This window comes from Pan troglodytes, chromosome 16 (genome assembly GCF_028858775.2).
Source record: "Pan troglodytes isolate AG18354 chromosome 16, NHGRI_mPanTro3-v2.0_pri, whole genome shotgun sequence".
NCBI lineage: Eukaryota > Metazoa > Chordata > Mammalia > Primates > Hominidae > Pan > Pan troglodytes.
Window position 1 is genome coordinate 48,622,517 of NC_072414.2, and position 18,820 is coordinate 48,641,336.

General features: G+C 37.6%; 1 protein-coding gene across 2 annotated transcripts in view; it reads right to left on the reverse strand.

Moving 5' to 3' along the window:
- MNS1 (meiosis specific nuclear structural 1) overlaps positions 1-18,820 on the reverse strand; it is a 199,022-nt gene that overhangs the window by 176,663 nt on the left and 3,539 nt on the right. The window contains exons 3-4 of one of the 2 annotated variants that reach the window (XM_063793990.1): positions 9,645-9,709; positions 5,466-5,563 (exon numbers count right to left, since the gene is read on the reverse strand). The gene's annotated coding sequence lies outside the window, so the exon portion shown is untranslated. Of the gene's footprint in view, positions 1-5,465; positions 5,564-9,644; positions 9,710-18,820 lie in introns of those variants that run through there. The other variant, XM_063793992.1, reaches the window with a different exon arrangement.

Below are 18,820 nucleotides of genomic sequence, written 5' to 3' on the forward strand. Positions count from 1 at the left end.
TAGTAAGTTATTTTTCTTAAACTAGCCAGAGCAACTATTTTTCTTAAGCTAGCCAGAGCAGCTTTTCTGCATCCTGAAAATAAGAAGCCAGAGTATCATAGAAGGCATTCTTGACTTGCTCTTGGTTTGGTGGAATTATAAAGTTGGCTTCTACCTGAAATTTCTCTACTTAGATTCAATTTCTATGGACAGTTTTAAACAACATGTTGGCCTGGCAGTGAGAGTGCTTACATGTCAAATTTGTTAGGTTTTGTTTATTTGTTTTATGCATAGTCTCCCTTACTATTGATGTTAATTATAAAATTATTTTAAGAGTTGCAGTTCTGGGTAAGATGGAGTAAGCACACTCCACTTTGACTCTCCCACTGAATGCGGCTATAAAACCTGGACAGAATGCATATAACAATGTGGAAGGACTGTGAATACAAGATAATAGTATGAAGACTAAAGAACAATGAAATTTGAAGTGGAGTAGACCTAACTGGTAGTGAATAGACCCTTTTCACCCCCTTTAGTATTTCTCAGTGTGGATTTAAGGCAATCTATAATGTGGAGATAGGTATTGGTATAGCTAGAGAAAGCTTCCAGAGAAGCCTTCTACTCAGGATCAAAGAAGAAGATAGAGATCTCCCGATAGCTACAGGAGCACCAAAATTCTGAGAGGGAGAGGGTTACTTTCCAGAGGTGCTATAGTCTCAAGAGAGTGAGGTGAACACCATTTCTTTTTAAATTCTAACTTCCCTCCACTTATCCCTGGATATGAGTGCAGACATGAAAAATGTAGGGCAGGATGGGGGGTAAATAAAGCCACAGTATTACAGATGGAAGATCAAAAAAGAGGCTTAAGGGACTGGAAGTTACTGGGGAAAATACCTAAAGGGAGGATCTTTGGAAAATTACCAGATAATGTTGTTTATGAATTTCTGGTATCACTCCTGAGGGATGCATGTGTGGTTCTGATCGTAAACAACATACCAAAGACTGAACTAAACTAAGAGATAAACCACATGCCAGGTTTCAGAATGGCCACTGAGCAGCATACATGTGTGACAAATTTGAATAAAACTGAAGGCTTTGAAAATGAAACTGACATTGAAACCACAACCCACAGAAGCTGGTTGGGATTTGCAGCCAGAACCCAATAAGGTCAATTGCCTACTAAAACAAATATATCAACATTCTCCATAGGATTTAAATAAACCCAGAGTCCCTTAACATTATATTTGAAATTTCCAGGATACATTCCAAAACTACTTAGTATATGAAGAACTAGGCGAATCTGAGCTCACATGAGAAAAAGATGATCAACACACACCAATGCTGATTTGACACAGGTGTTAGAATTATCTGACCAAAATGCTAAAGCAGCTATTATTAGTATAAAGGTGCTCCAGGAAGTAAGGACATACACTCTTAAAATGAATAAAAAGATATAAAGTCTCAGCAAAGAAACTGAAGACATAAAGAACCAAATGATAATTTGGGAACTGAAAAAAATATGTAATCACTAAATTTTTAAAAAAAATCTCACTAGATAGTCTTAATAGCAGAATGGAGATGACAAAAAAATGAGTCAGTGAATTCGAAGATAGGTTAATAGAAATTACCTGATCTGAAAATAAAGAAAATATTTCTTAAAAAAGTAAAGAACCTAAGGAGCCTGTGGGACAGTACCAAAGGTCTAATGTTTGTGTTATCAGAGACTGACAAAGAGGAGAAAGGAATAATGGCTAATATCATTTCACATCCACTAGAATGGCTACTCCCAGAATTCCTGAAATTAACATGTGTTGGCAAGGATGTGGGAATTGGAACCTGTGGATTCATAATTAGAGAAAAGGAGTCAGGCTGGCTGGACACCAAGGCAAAGCAAAAAGAGAAAGCAGATAAGCTTCAAGTCTGCCTTTCTTCATGGTCCACTACACATTGCCCTCCTAGGTCCAACTATCATCAGACACCTGCAAGTTAGCTCACTGCAACCTTAGCATTATCAGTATGGCCTGTAGCACTCTTCAGCATAAGAAGCATTCTTGTTCTTATTTCCTTGTTTCCTTGCAGTCAGCTACTCTTCTGCTGATTCCACCTATAGCTCCCTGGCAACGTACTTTTATACTTTCTTTAACCAATCTGCCTTTCTTTACCTACAACTGTCTTGGTAAATTCTTTTACCTCTGTGCCACCAGCCCAGACAGTCATCACGCACCCAAGACGGAACCCTTGTAAATTGCTGGTGGGAAGTTAAAATGGTGCAGCCACTATGAGAAGTTTGGCAGCTCCTCAAAATGTTAAATATAGAATTACCATATGACTCAATAATTCCACTGTTCAATATATACCCCAAAGAATGGAAAACTGGGGCTCAAACAGATACTTGTACACAAATATTCCTGGCACCATTATTCCCAATAGCCAACAGGTGGAAACAACTAAAGTGTCCATCAAAAGATGGACAAACAGAATGCACAAAATTTGCTATATATGTACAATGGAATATCACTCAACCACAAAAAAGAATGAATTCTGATACATGCTACAACATGAAGTTGAAAAATTTATGCTAAGTGAAATAATTCAGACGTGAAGACAAACACATATTTTATGATTCCACTTATATAAGGTATCTAGAATACACAAAGTCATAAAGACAGAAAGGATTAATAGAATTGAAATTACTAGGTACTAGGGGCAGGGGGAATGGGGAGTTATCGCTCAATGGGTAGAGAGTTTCTGTTTGGGATGATGAAAAATTTCTCAAAATAGTGGTGATGGTTGCATAAAACATTGTTTATATACTAAATGCCACTGAATTATACACTGGAAATGTCAAAGTGGTAAATTTTATTTTCTGTATATTTTACCACAATAAAAAGGGGGAGGATAAATAACAGCAAAAAACTCCTCCCATATTTTGCAGAAGATATAAACTTACAGATTCAAGAAGTTCAGTGAATCTCAAACAGGAAAAATCCCAAACAAATCCACAACCAAACACTGTGAGAATTGATTATATGAATTGGAGTTATCATGCCCAATTAAATTAGAGTCAGGAGACCAGGGGAAGAAAAGAAAAGCACTCGGGGCACAAGTGCCTGCCCAGGGACTGTCTCCTAAGCCAACTGCCAAAATGATCTGCTACAACCTTAAGACTATTTTTACCTAGTAGCTGCTAAGATGAACTGCCATGACTTTAAGCCTAGTTTTACCTACCCATCATTACTCACCAATCAGAGCTTATGAGCTCCCAAAAACTTTCCTAATGCCAATGAGTTTTCTTACAAAACAATACATAACATTTCTCTAATAAAACCCCCAACCTTTTCTCTGCTCTTTGAAGATACCAAAGACCACCCTGGTCTGTGTACATGCCCTGAATTGTAATTCCGTTTTTCCAAATAAAACATTTTCTTTAGAGTTTCATCTCTATCATTTTATTTGACTTTGATAACACCATAATCAAATTGCTGAAAACTAAAGACAAAGAAAAAATTTGAAGGTAGCCAAAGAAAAACAATGCCTTATCATAGAAAAGAACATTGATTCACATGACTACTGATTTATCACCAGAAACCAGAGAGACTCAGATGAAATGGCACATTTTTTAAAGTGCAGAAACAAACAAAGAAAAAAATCTGTCCACCCAAAATTCTATAGACTATTAAAATTATTTAAGAGTTAAGATGAAATAGACATCATTAGAAAAAGGAAAACTAAGATCATTTGTTGTCATCAGATCTGCTCTAAAATAATTATAAAGAAATGTCTTCAGCCAAAAGGAAATAGTACCCGAAGGAAACTTGGTATATTATGCATAAAGGATGAGCAACGAAAATGGTGGCTACCTAAGTAACTGTAACAGACTATTCTCCTCTTGAGTTCTTTAAAATATATTTGATGGCTGAAAGCAAAACTCGTAACACTATCTAATGGGCTTTTAATGAATATAAATGTAATATGTATGACAACTATAATGTAAAGCATGGAGGATAAAAGAACATACGTGGGTGAGGTTTCTACATTCCAGTTGAAGTAAAATATTGATTCCAAGTAAAAAGTGAATATGCAAATTGTGCAGCTACTCTGGAAAGCAGCTTGCTGGTTTCTTCTAAGTTAAACATACACTTACCATTTGACCCAGCAATCCTACTCCTGGGTATTTACAACAGAAATTAAGACATACGGTCACACAAAAATATGTACATGAATGTTTATACCAACTCTATTCATAATCAAACAGGAAACAACCATATGTCCTTTAATGGTGAATGAATAAACATATTATTTATAGAATGGATTTCTACTCAGTAATAAAAAGGAATGAACTATTGATACATGCAACAACTTGTACGAATCTCATAGACCTTATGCTGAATCAAAGTCTCAAAGTGTTACATAATGTATCAGTCTGTCAGAGGTGTTCGAACCAGGGTGACTCCGTCTTGAGTGAGGGCTGGGAAACTGAGGCTGGGACTTGCTGGGCTGCATTCCTAGAAACTAATGTATTCCTAGCCTCTAGATGTTTACGGTTAAGGGAACAGATGGATAATGTTTACTAAACAGATCCAGACTTGGGAGTGTCCTGATATCCTGCTATCTTGAGAAGAGAAGCATTCCTAGTTTTGCTTTAATGGTAATATCGATTATTGTAAAATACAGTAATTAAGAAAATTAATCCTTTATCACAAACCCTTGTAGCAGAGCACATCTCCCAGTGATTTTTTTTATCCTATATATATAAACAAGTATCGTACCTAGGGTGGACATGTTCCTCCTCTTACTTTCGGGAACGCCCTACTCTGTCTATGGAGTAGCTGTACTTTAACCACTTTACTTTCTTAATAAACTTGCTTTTGCCTTGCACTGTGGATTCGCCCTGAATTCTTTCTTGAACGAGATCCAAGAACCCTCCCTTGGGGTCTGGATCGGGATGCCTTTCCTGTAACAATTTCATTTATGTGATATTCTCAAAAAGAAAAACTATCAGTGGTTGAAATATAGCAAAAACTGAAGACCTGAAAAAAGAAATGAATTCAGAGTAGAAGATTTTAACTCACCTTATCCAGTAATTGATAGAACAAGTAGTCAAACAAAATCAGTTAGGATATAAAAGTTCTGAATAACAAAATTAAGAAAATTGACCTACCAGATATATGTAGAATATTGTACCCAACAACTGCAGAATATATATTTGTTTCAGGTGCACATAAAACATTTACCAAAACTGGCCATATACTCAGCCCTAAAGACAATCTTAATATATGTCAAAGGCTAAAATTATGGAAAGCATATTCTCTGATTTACCACTACACACCCATTAGAATGGACAAAATTAAAGAGACTGACCATACCAAGTGTTAGTGACAATTTGGAAACAACTGCAACTCTCATACAATGCTGCTGAGAATATAACAAAAAGCCCCTTCGGCAAACAGTTTAGCAGTTTCCTAAAGAATTAAAAGCATACTTACCATGCCACCCAGTCATCCTATTCCTATTTACCAAAGGTAAATCGGAGCTTATGTCCATACACAGACTTGCATGCGATGTTCAAAGCAGCTTATAATAGCTAAAAACCAGAAACAGTTTGTATTTGTTTTCTGTGCTGCATGACAAATTCCTACAAATTTAGTGGCTTAAAATAGGTATTTCATTTAAATTTATTTTTGAATAGATAATTGGGTAACAGTTCAAAATGTGGTGCACTGGCCGGGCGCCGTGGCTCACGCCTGTAATCCCAACATTTTGGGAGGCCGAGGTGGGCGGATCACCTGAGGTCAGGAGTTCGAGAGAGCAGCCTTGGCAACACAGTAAAACCCCATCTCTACGAAAAATACAAAAATTAGCTGGGCATGGTGGCAGGCTTCTGTTATCCTAGCTACTCGGGAGGCTGAGGCAGCAAAATCGTTTGAACCCGGGAGGCGGAGGTTGCAGTGAGCCAAGATCACACCGCTGTACTCCAGCCTGGACAACAGAGCAAGACTCCGTCTCAAAAAACAAAAAACAAACAAACAAAAAATACATTGCACTTTAGCTATATTGGGTAGGAGGAAGGAAACTGAGAAATGAAAAACGTCTATTAAGTCTTTCTTTATATATATGTATGCATCACTTAACTGGTTGTGATTGGTACATATCTAATCCTAGTCAAAAGCCCAGGCTTTTGAGAGTCAGACTACCTATTTGGTTACACGTAACTAATTTCTTATTCACTGTGTATCTCAACTTTCTTATTTATAAACTAAGATACTAACAGTTTCTACTTCATAAGGCTTTTGGGAAGATTACAGCAAATAATCAACGTAAAGTACTTTTAGCTTGGTGCCTGCCATATAGCAAACGGTTAGTAAATGTTAGCTATACAAAATATTCACCTTAAACTCATTTTTAGCAAATAAGAATAATTCAAAAGGAACTAAGCATCCAAATGAAGCAGCTAGAAAAAGGACAACAAAATAAACTGAGAAAAATGTGTGAAGAGGACAATTTAGGTCAAGAGTGCTGTAAATTCAACACTGAACTCTCCTCCTTCTCTACAAATGTGAATTATAGATTCAATTAACAAGAAAAAGACAGTTTCATGCATGCTCAGATACAAAATAAGCATTTATTTGGGTCAGAAACAGAAGGCGGCAACCTAGTAAGGTGGGGCTAAAGCGGCAGCCCTGCAGATGTCTAGGTCCAGGAAGCAGCTAGGGGCCACTGGGAGTTTTTACTCCTTTGATGTAACGAAAGCACTATGTATGTGGCATGGAACCATGGTACAGCTGGGGTCTCTGTGTGAAAACAGCTGTGATCACTGCCTGAGGTTACTGCTTCTGTAAACCTGTATAACTTCATGGTTGGGGGTGGCATAAGAGAAAACTGCACAGAAATCTGAGCAAAGCTACATACTGCTTCAGATACTGAGCCAGCTGCCACTTTGAGACTGGAGTTTCTAGCCACTGAGGCATAATTTTGGAGTAGAGTCCTAGACAACTAGAGGGGAGAAACCACAGAACTACTAGACAGGGAAGAGGGAGCACAGAAAGAGGCAAAGGAAAAAAAATACCACTTAAAATGAATCTGCAGATGAAAACGCCAAACCACCCAATAAAAATTATTAAGGAGAGACAAGAAAAAAATTCACTGAAAATAACCAAAAATATTTTAAAGTTTTCTTAAATAGGTCTTTAATCTGGAAAGAGAGAGAAAAAAACACTCTGGAGAAAAACTAATTGAAGGCAGAACCCAGAGAGATGACTTCTTCCTTGAGACGTTTGCTGAGCTGGATGAACCTGAGCATGGGTTTTCACAGCCTTGTCAACAGAAGATGGAAAACACAGTTTATATCTACGAGTAGAACTTCACACAATGCTGAAATCACAAGGATCTACCCTTTAGTATAAGGGTGAATTAGAAATACTTACACATTTCCCCAACTGAGGCAGGAGAATAGGGTCTGGAGGCAGGGAACTGAAGGCCATTTCGTGCTGAATCAAGGAAAAACACCAAGATTTGGGGGCACGGAATCTGAGGTCAATTTATGCTAACTTTCTAAAAGAGAAAACACCTGGGTCTGGAGGCAGGGAATCTAAGGCCAATTCAGGCCAACTTCCTAAAGCTAAACCAAAAGGTAAAATTCCATCTCCCTACAACCACCTGAGTAGCAAAGGATCAAAGGCTGCTGTCCCTGCCACCCTCCCCTTCCACCATGTCTCAGATGGAAAGGGAGAGTGCCTTGGATTGGCCTTGGGGCCAAGCAGGGACCATCCCTTCATCTGCACAGGGCACCCATTCACCTCAGCCTTTAGCCACAAACCAAATCCTTCATCCAGATAAGGGGTAATAGTTGGAACCTCAACAGGAGTACTTAAAACCTGGAAAACTTTGTAACGGGGCCCATCGGCCGCTTGTTTGAGCCCACTCCCACCCTGTGGAGTGCTTTCTCTAATAAATTCCTGCTTCTGATACTTAATTCCTGTGTTTCATTCTTTTGTTACTTTGTGGGTTTTGTCTAATTCTTTGTTCAAAACGCCAAAAACCTGGACAACTTACACTCAAGGCCCTCCTTCTGCTGACACAACCATTAGGACTGTAAGAAAAATTATCTGTCTCCAACTTCAGCACGCTGGAGATAGGAAGGATTTCTCCTGATAATCTGTATTCACAATGTGGTCTTCAAGCAGGTTTGCAGCCTCATTTTATATCAGTTTTGTAGTCTCCAAAACCTCCAATAATAACTGTAAAGTAGTAGTGGACTAATAGTGCCTCCAGATCTTCAGATGATTGACACAATCTAATCCTCTTTGGAGGAAACTTTCTTTATTCCAGGCCTCTAAGAATTACCATGTGAGGACAATTAAGACATTAGGACACAATACAAATCACCAAACATTAAGGAAATAAGACCCCACAGGTTAGAACAAACAGAAACCACAGCAGAATCAGACGTGAGAAAAGTTTAGACACTGGAATATTCAGACATAAAATAATTTTGCTTAACATGCTTTAATAAATAAAAGACAAGCTTGAAAATGAGTAAATTACAAGTAGAGTTTAAGAAAAAAAAGAGAATGTCTACAGTGTAAAATGTAATAACTGAAAATTTTAAAATTTTATGGATACAGTTAACAGCAGATTCAATATAAAGAGAGCATATTAAAACAATTAAGTTATGCAGAATATATCCCAGAGTGAATAAGAAAAAAAACATTAAGAGTCATAGGGGATACAGTCAAAAAGTCTAACATGAACTTAATCAGTTTTAAAAAGAATGGAGCAGAAGCAATATTTGAATAGATAGTGGGAATGTTCCAAAAAGTCACTATTTCACAGATCCAAAAGCTTTAATAAGTCAAACAGAATAATAAACAGAAATCTATACCTAAACACGTCATTATGCATCTACAGAATACAGAAGACCAAAAGATCTTAAATGTAGCCTGAGAGAAAGAAGCACAATTAGATGGACAGCTATCTTCTTAGTAATCGATATAGAAGTGAGAAGAAAATAAATGGTATTTCAATATGCTGAAAGAAAATTACTGTTCAATGCACAGTTCTATATTCAGAAAATTTCTTTCCATGATGAGGACTTAAAGACATTTTCAAACAAGCAAAGGCTGAAAATCTGCAATCTGAAAACTCCCACTAAAAAACATTATAAACGATGTACTTCAGGTAGGAGAGTCAACTTAGATAGAAGAAATGAAATTTAAGAGGTGGGGAACAAGAAAATGGTAAATATTATGGTAAATCTGAGAGAACCTGACTGTGATATGCTAATTTTCCTCATGGGAAATTCTTTAGGTCCTGGAATGAAGGCAGGTTCCTCTAAAGAGAATTAGTTCTGTCAAGCATTTGGGGGCACTCTTCATCAAGTAGTTAAAACAAAACAAAGGATTAAAGCACAATTGTAGGACAGTTGTAGGGGCTCAACAAACATTTACTGAATGAATGAATGAGTAAATAGATGGATATCATAATTAACTCTACGTGTTCCTAGCAAAGGCTAAAAACTGGCTGCTTGCCAGCCATTTCTGGTTTGCAAACAATTTGTTTGGCCAACAATATATTGACCAAGACAAAGGCAAAACAAAACAGGAGATTTTATACCAAGTACTGGGCTTACATTTCTGGTTGTCAATAGTGGACTGAAACTGACTCACCGCTGCCACCTTAGAAGGGACGTCTACTCCTCCATGGAAGATTGGAATTGAAGTGTTTATACCTCCTTGTTTGGGATGAAGTTAAAAATAATTAACTTGAGACATTAATAAGTTAAGGATACATGGTATAATTTTCTGAAGAGGCAAGCTGAGGCTATTACAAGTTTTTACTTCTCTTATTTAACAGGGGAGAAAACACCCCACATGTGACAAGGAGTACAATTAGCTTTCTGTATGATAACAGTAGCAACCAACCACTACTGAGTAAAGCCATCATGAAATATTCTCTTTCCTAGGCCTAAAAGAGGCTTATAACTGGTGAACTGTCAACATATTTTTGTTTTGCTCACACATTTCTGGACAACACTTAAAAATCAAAAGATGTAATATCCCATTCTGAGCCTGCATTTTTGATGGGCAGTCTTGGGCTAGAACTGAGTAGCAGAGGCCACCTTTTAGAAAGGAGTATATGGTCTCAAGTGGAATTTAAGTATTTTGGGGTTCCTGTTTGGGAAAAGGGTAAATATGATTAACTATAGACTTTAATAAATTTAGGACACATGGTGTAAATTCCTGGAGAGTACCCACTAAAAGATTAAAATAAAATTTTAAAAAACAGTATAAAGTACAGATGCTCCTGGACTTATGATGGGGTTGTGTCATAATAGACCCATTGAAAGTTTACAATATCATAATTCGAAAATGCATTTAATATACCTAACCTACCGAACATCATAGCTTAGCTTAGCCTACTTTAAACGTGCTCAAAATGCTTATATGAGCCTAAAGTTGGGAAAAATCATCTAACATTTGTTTTATAATAAAGTGTTAAATATCTCATGTAATTTATTGAATACTGTATCGAAAATGAAAAACAGAATGGTTGTATGGGTACTCACAAGTATGGTTTATGCTGAATGTGTATTTTTTTGCACCATTGTAAAGTTGAAAAATACTAAGTCAAACCATCATAAGTCGAGTACTGTCTGTATATAACTCCAAAACCAGTAGAATATTAAAATAAGATGAGAAAAATGATACTTTGAAAGAGAGCAAGAAAGAAAATAAAAATAGAATGCAGAATAAACAGAATGTTCACAATTTATCATTACCATAAACATAGTGGATTAAATACTGTAATTAAAAGACAAAGATTATCTGATTGTATTTTTAAATTGTATGTATATACTACAGAAAGGTTGAAAGTATAGTAGTGGAAAATATATATCATGCAAATACTAACCAAAGAAAGCTTGTATGGCTGTCTCAAACAACATAAACGTTATGCATGGTCACTATTAATAAGGCTCAATTCACCAGAAAAATAACTTTTCTGCATACAATATAATCTCAAATTAAAACAAAAGTTCATGAAATCACAGCTATAAATGGACAAATCTACCACCACAGTGAGGAATTTTAAAACATTTCTCTCAGTAACTGATAGATCAAGGAGAGAAAGAAAAATCTGTAAGGCCATAGAAAATTTAAATACAGGTAAATAATTTGTTCTCAGATATATACCTTCTGTCCACAGGGCTTCTTTTGGCATTTCTTGTAGTGCAGGTCTGTGCCAAAAAATTCTGAAAAAGTATTTGACTTTTTTAAATTAAAAAAAAAAGTTTTTTTAAGGGGCAAGATATTGCTGTGTTACCCATCCTGGAGTGCAGTGGCTCTCCACAGACATGATCATAGCTCTTTACAGCTTCGAACTGATTGCTTTAAGCAATCATCCCACCTCAGCCTCCCGAGTAACTGCACCTTTGTTTTTGAAAGACATTTTTGCTGGGAATATAATTCTAGGTTAACAGTTTTTATCTCTCAGTACTTTTAAGGAAATCTGATGACATCCTTATCTTTTTTCCTCAAAATGTACATGTCTTTTTTTATCTGATTGCTTTTAAGATTTTATTACTTGTTTTGAGCAATTTATGTTGCCTTTGTGTAGTTTTCTTCATGTGTCTTGTGCTTGGGGTTCATTGAGCTTCTTGGATCTGTGAGTTGATCGTTTTCAGGTTTGGAAAATATCATAATTCTTGAAGGTGTCCACTGATGCTCTTTTCCTTTTTTAAATAAATTTTTAAATTTCTTTTTTCCTCTGTGTTTCATCTTGGATAATTTCTATTTCTATGTCTTCAAATTCACTGATCTTTTCTTCTGCTATATCTAATCTGCCATTAATCTCATCAGCATAATTTTTATCCCAGACATTGTAGTTCTCATCCCTGAAAGTTCAGTTTGGGTCTTCTAAAAATAATTTCTTAACTTTTTTTTTTTTTTTTTTGGAGACAGGGTCTTACTCTATCAGCCAACCTGGAATGCAGCAGTACGATCATGGCTCACTGCAACCTTGACCTCTCAGGCTCAAGCAATCCTCCCACCTCAGCCTCCCAAATAGCTGAGACTACAGGTGCACACCACCAAGCCAGGCTTTTTCTTTTTTTTTTTTTTTGGAGCGATGGGGTCTCACCATGGTGGGCAGGCTCGTCTTGAACTCCTGGGCTCAAGTGATCCTCCCTCACTGGCTTCCCAAAGTGCTGGGATTATGGGTGTGAGCCACTGTGCCTGGCCAACTTCTTAACTTTTGGAAGATACAGCAGTTATATTAATTATTCTAATGTTCCCCCCTGCTAATTCTGATATCTGTTCGTTCTGACTGGCGATTTTCCTCATTATGGTAATGTTTTCCTGCCTCTGTGTAGGCCTGCTAATCTTTGATTGGATGCCAGATATGGTTAATTTTACCTTTGTGGATATTCAATATTTTTATGTTTCTGTATACCTTTAGTTTTATTCTGGGACACAGTACATTTACTTAGAAATTACTTGATCTTTGCAGATTTGTTTTTATCATTTGTTTTCTGGGTACAGGGCAGTACTCAGTCTAGGGTTAATTATTCCCATACTACTGAGGCAAACCTTCTTGAGTTCTCCACCCATGCCCCATAAATTATAAGGTTTTCATTCTGGCTTGTGGGAATGCACTGTTTCTCGTCCTGTTTAAAGTGCCAAGCATTGTTCCTCCTACACCTCTGATTATTCTTTTCCCAGCCTTTGGTAGTTTCCTGACACACAACGTAGTACTCTGCAGAATACTGCAAATCTCTCCATGCAGCTCTCTCCTCTCTGTAACTTGGTCCTAAGAACTCTCACTTCCTGAGTCTCTCTGTGCCCTCAGTTCTTCCTCCTCAACTCAAGGTCTCTCTTGACTTTGCCTCAGTTCCTATTTCCTGTGCTATGACTCGGAAACTCAAAGCAGTAAGCTAAGGTAATCATAGAGCTCACTTCATTTGTTTTCTGTCTCTCATGGATCACTGTCCTTCATTCCTGCTGTTACTAACTTTAACACCATTGTTTCATGTTGTTTTTTGTTTCAAGTGGGAGGGTAAATCCAGCCCTTATTACTCCAAATTGGCGAGAAGTGAAAGTCCTAAAACTATTTTTAAAGTTATGCAATAAGATGATTTTTGAAAAATCTCTACAGGGACTAATGGTAAAATTACTATGCCAGAGGATAGCTTGCATTAGTAAAAGATAGGAACTGCTGAGATAGATCAAAAAGGTTAGAAAATCTGAGATGGGTTCTTAGGCACTGGCATGAAAAATTTTAGAATGAATGAGAAATAAATTTTTGTTGCTTTTAGTTACTGAGATTTGGAGGATTATTACAATGTCATTCTAACCTATCCTGACTGATAGACTTAATCTGCTATCAATCTAAGGCTCAATTCACCGGAAAAAAATAAGGTTCAATTCACCAGAAAAATAAACTAAACTTGTCTGTGTATAATCTCAAAACAAAAGTTCTTGAAATCGCAGCTATAAACATTTGAATCTGTTGACAAGGTTCTCATTCATTCTAAAAGTCCAGTGATTTTTCTGTTCATTATAGTAACTCAGATGACAGAGCAACCATCTCAAACATCACCAGCAAACAAATCAGAGGACAGACAAAAATCTAGAGGGTCTCAAATCAGTAATTTAACGCTTCAGTTTAGAAGTGACATGTCGTATTTGCCCACAGGTCACAATCCAAAACCAGACAGATGGTCCCACTCAACCATGAGGAAAGTGTAATCCTGCTCTGTCTGGTTCTCTAGGGAGAACCACTATATGGCAGATAACCCTATGACTACAGCCAAAACATTCTCTCTTCTAAAGAGAGATAACTCCAAAGTCCCATTGCCATCAAATGGCATCAAAAGTGGCACTGAAAGTCCTATTGGCATTGATGGCATCAAACTCAAAATCCACTATCTACTTCTACTCTCTAAATCAGTAGATGGTGTGCCCTAGTCTCCTCTTGATCTGTTAATCAATGATCTAAAAAGTTGTTCATACCCTACACATACAAGATTGAAAAAGAGATAGAAAAACTGTAATAAACACTTCTATTCAGAAAGGGAAAGATGGGAGACATAAAAGCAGTTAGTGGGCCAAAGCAATTCTCTGCTATGATTTCCTCTACAATGGGAGTGCACAAATTCCTGATTCAAGCCTGATTCTGTTCCTCGGGAGGTGATCCCCAATTTATTGGTGTCCAAGGCTCTTGATCCTATCATCCAGGAGGTCCTATCTCTTACCTTTATCCTTCTTGGCCACCTTTGAGGCAGACATTAAGGAATATGTCCTATTTGGGGCCCAGGGAGCTTTCTCACTCTGCTGCTTCCTATAGAAAGTTGGGGGCCCACAGGTCTCAAACAGTCATAAACTTTTAATCCAGGCCCATGGTTCCTTTAATGGTACAATTCTCTCAAAAAGTTTGTTTTTTGTTTATATGATTCGAGTCAGCAATGAGCCAAGAGGCACACCACAATTTTTAAAGATAGGTCTCCCCCAGCTCCTCCCACACTTGACTGGAGTACCTTGAGACCATCAGGCATTGGTGGAAGTCTGACCCTTTAGTACCTGCTTCCTAAGCCATTTTGTCTAACTGAAAAGATATATTGGTCATTAGCATTTCCCAATTCCTGACATACTAATATTTGGGATATAAGAATGAGGAATCAAAATTTCTGAAAATTCTCAGGAATTCCTAAATTATACAGAATCAGCATTCTGTAGTTTTCATAACATTATACTTAATGTATTTTTAAATAATTGTAACCTTAATAAATATGGAATAATTTTTCTATAGTAGTTATACTAAATGTTTCAGAAATTTTTTGCTGAAAAAATTAAAATGTGGTTTATTACTATGAGCCAATATACTGTGACAAGATGATATATTTTAATATCATTATTTCTACCTGATATATTGACAACAGAAATGAAGGAAACAGTAACATAAATGTGAAATAAAAAATCATTTTAAAAACTGGAAGACTACAAATATTTGTTTAAAAGTTATTCCCAAAAGAAAAATTTAAAGCACATAAAGCATTAATTGTCCTACACAATAGTCTTTATCTTTATTTGGTTATGAATGTTTCAGATATAAAAATTTATTTTATTTCGCATTGATATGAGTCAAGTTCAAAAACCATGACTGGCCTCTTACTTTTTTTAATGATGAAAGTATTTTGTCTGCCCTGATTTTGATCTTGCTGTTGAAACTGATACTGCTTTTGTTAATTTAGAGTTTAGATCCATTTCTGATTTCTTTTTAAAATGTTCCATAACATTCACGTCTTCTTTTCTTTGCATTTCTTGTTGAAAGTATTTGCAAAGAACAGTAGAACACTGGGAAGTGCCAACAAATTGATTTGGTAGTATTTGAAATACGTAACATTTGGCTCTCTTGGCAAGGTTAAAGCATTACACAGAAGCACTGTCAAAATTGCCAATTTAAGGGCTTATTTTGCTCCTACGTTGTGCTATTTCTTGGAACACCATTGATAGGATTCGTATAAAGTATACTATCTACATAAACCTATAGATATTTATTATATTTACAAGAATGACTAACCCTCAGCAGCAGATGGGGCATGAACACATACTTACAACATGGCAATGGCTACAAGTAAGACCAAGTGATTCGATTGTGACCACTTTCCTTCTAAGTGCTCCTGTTCTGGTTCCGGGAAATGTTGACCTTACCCTTGAACTCCACATGTCAGCATTCCCTGCTCTTGCTTTTGAGCTTGACTTCAATGAATTCCTTCAAAGGATAATGGCTCTAAGTTGATTACTAAGCTTTAATTCTAACAGGAGAGTTACAATACTTTTCTCTGTCTCAACAATTTCTTGACTGATTTGTCTTGAAATTCAGAAAATACATAAATTTCCCAAAATATGCTGTTAGGAGTTCTCATATAGAAACACTATGGGACCTCTCTTTAATCTAGTTAGAAGTTTTAGGCCGGGTGCGGTGGCTCACGCCTGTAATTCCAGCACTTTGGGAGGCCGAGGTGTGAGGATCACGAGGTCAGGAGATTGAGACCATCCTGGCGAACACTGCAAAACCCTGTCTCTACTAAAAATACAAAAACATTAGCTGGGCATGGTGCCGCGCCTGTAGTCCCAGCTACTCGGGAGGCTGAGGCAGGAGAATGGCATGAACCCGGGTGGCGGAGCTTGCAGTGAGTGGAGATTGCGCCACTGCACTCCAGCCTGGGCAACAGAGTGAGACTCCGTCTCAAAAAACATAAATAAATAAAAGTTTTAACAAGTACTGTAATGACCATATTCTTTATTTAATTAAATTCTGTTGCTTAAAGGCCTTCTTTTAGTGGTTGGAGGTAAGAAGTTGTTGCCTCTCCAGCCTTGCATATATCTGAATTTCTAGAGTTCCTGTGTTCTCTTTTGTTCTTATTTGCAATCCTACCTTTTCTCGTTTCTCAGCTGAGTTAATTTCTTTCTTAAAATACATTGTCAGGCCGGGCATGGTGGCTCATACCTGCAATCCCAGCACTTTGGGAGGCCAAGGTGAGTGGATCACCTGAGGTCAGGAGTTTGAGAGCAGCCTGGCTAACATGGTGAAACCCCATCTCTACTAAAAATACAAAAAAAAAAAAAAAAAAAAAGAGCTGGGCATGGTAATGGATACCTGTAGTCCCAGCTACTCAGGAGGCTGGGGCAGGAGAATCACCTGAACCCAGGAGGCAGAGGTTGCAGTGAGCCGAGATCATGCCACTGCACTCCAGCCTGAGCGACAGAGCAAGACTCCATCTAAAAAAAAAAAAACTTGTCAAATGCAGCTAATACAGTAATCAAAACATGCTGTTAACATTCTGTTATCCGAAGTCTTCTGATAGAGATACAAGTTTATTAAGAATATTGTATGTCTTCCGAGTATTACAGGCAATAGTTTACCAAATCTTGCACATCAGAATATGGATCACCTCATGGAGCCACACCATCTGTCACCTAAGCCACTGTAATAGTTTAAGTTTGATTTTTTTTTCATGGTAGCACTCCACTTTCAGGATTCATGACTGTATTGATCAAGATAGGCCAGGTTATGTTGCAGAAACAGAAATTCCCTAACTATAGAGGCTTAAAACAAAAATACTCATTCTCTCTCATGTGCCCATCTGAATAAACAGGGAGGCTCTGTTCATAGTAGTCCCTCAGTAACCCAGCCTGATGGAGCAATCACCATCTCAAATATGACAAAGCACTATGACAAACGAAAAAAAATTATAAAAAGTTTCACATCAACAATTATATGCTCCAAACCAGAAGCCACTTTCACTCACAATGCACTGGCCAGGAACTAGTTACATGGCCACACATACTAGAAATATTTGGTGAACTGTAGGAATGAAAATCACATTAGGTTTTTAAAAATTAATAAATAAAACTGACTTTGAAGAGGTGAAGAAAAAAAATCTAGATGAAAACATCAAGTCTTAGAAGTTTATGCCAGGACAAGAAGCTTTCCGCTAGTATTGTGGTAAGAGAATTTTCCATTTTTACGTTACAAATTTAAGTATTGTTTTACTATTTTTCTATAAAGAGTATGTTAATATAATAATGGATATTTTGGCTGGGCGTGGTGGCTCACGCCTGTAATCCCAGCACTTTGGAAGCCCAAGGTGGGTGCATTACCTGAGGTCAGGAGTTCAGGACCAGTCTGGCCAATATGGTGAAACCCCATCTCTACTAAAAAATACAAAAATTAGCCAGGCATGGTGGCCGGCACCTGTAATCCCAGCTACTCAGGAGGCTGAGACAGGAGAATTGCTTGAACCTGGGAGGCGGAGGTTGCAGTGAGCCGAGATCGTGCCATTGCACTGTAGCCTGGACGACAAGAGTGAAACCCTGTCTCAAAAAAAAAAAAAAAAAAAAAAAGGCCGGGTGCGGTGGCTCGCGCCTGTAATCCTAGCACTTTGGGAGGCCAAGGTGGGTGGATTGCCAGAGCTCAGGAGTTCGAGACCAGCCTGGGCAACACAGTGAAACCCCGTCTCTACTAAAATACAAAAAAATAGGGAGGTGTGGCAGCGTGCACCTGTAGTCCCAGCTACTCGGGAGGCTGAGGCAGAATTGCTATAACCCGGGAGGCAGAAGTTGCAGTGAGCCGAGATCATGCCACTGAACTCTAGCCTGGGCAACAAAGAGAGTCTCTTAAAAAAAATGATATTTTTTAATTAAAAAACTGAATAATCTTCAAAAAATTGCAAACTTGTAATTCTAGAACACGAAATAGTAAGAAATGTGGACCAAATTTATAAACTAAGTTCCACTGTAATGGTTACAATAATGAAAATTAAAGAATGGTTATAAAGGTATGATATGGACTATATGAAAATATAAAGTAAGAGCTGGCAAACTTTTTCTTAAAGGGCCAGATTGTACATAACTTAGGCTTGTGAGCTACATGGTCTCTGTCTTATATAACTGTGCTGTTGTAGTGCAAAAGTAACAAGAGACAATATGTAATTAAATGGTATGGCTGTTCTAATATTTTGTTTATAAAAATAGGTGGTCAACTGTGGGTCATAGTCTGCTAACCCCTAATATAGAGAATCAAAATTTTTTTAAGGAAGTGGAGGCCGGGCGTGGTGGCTCACGCCTGTAATCCCAGCACTTTGGGAGGCCGAGGCAGGTGGATCACTTGAGATCAGGAGTTCAAAACCAGCCTGGCCAACATGGCAAAACCCCCGTCTCTACCAAAAATACAAAAATTAGCCGGGCGTGGTGGCAGACACCTGTAATCCCAGCTACTTGGGAGGCTGAGACATGAGAATTGCTTGAACCTGAGGGGCAGAGGTTGCAGTGAGCTGAGATTGCAC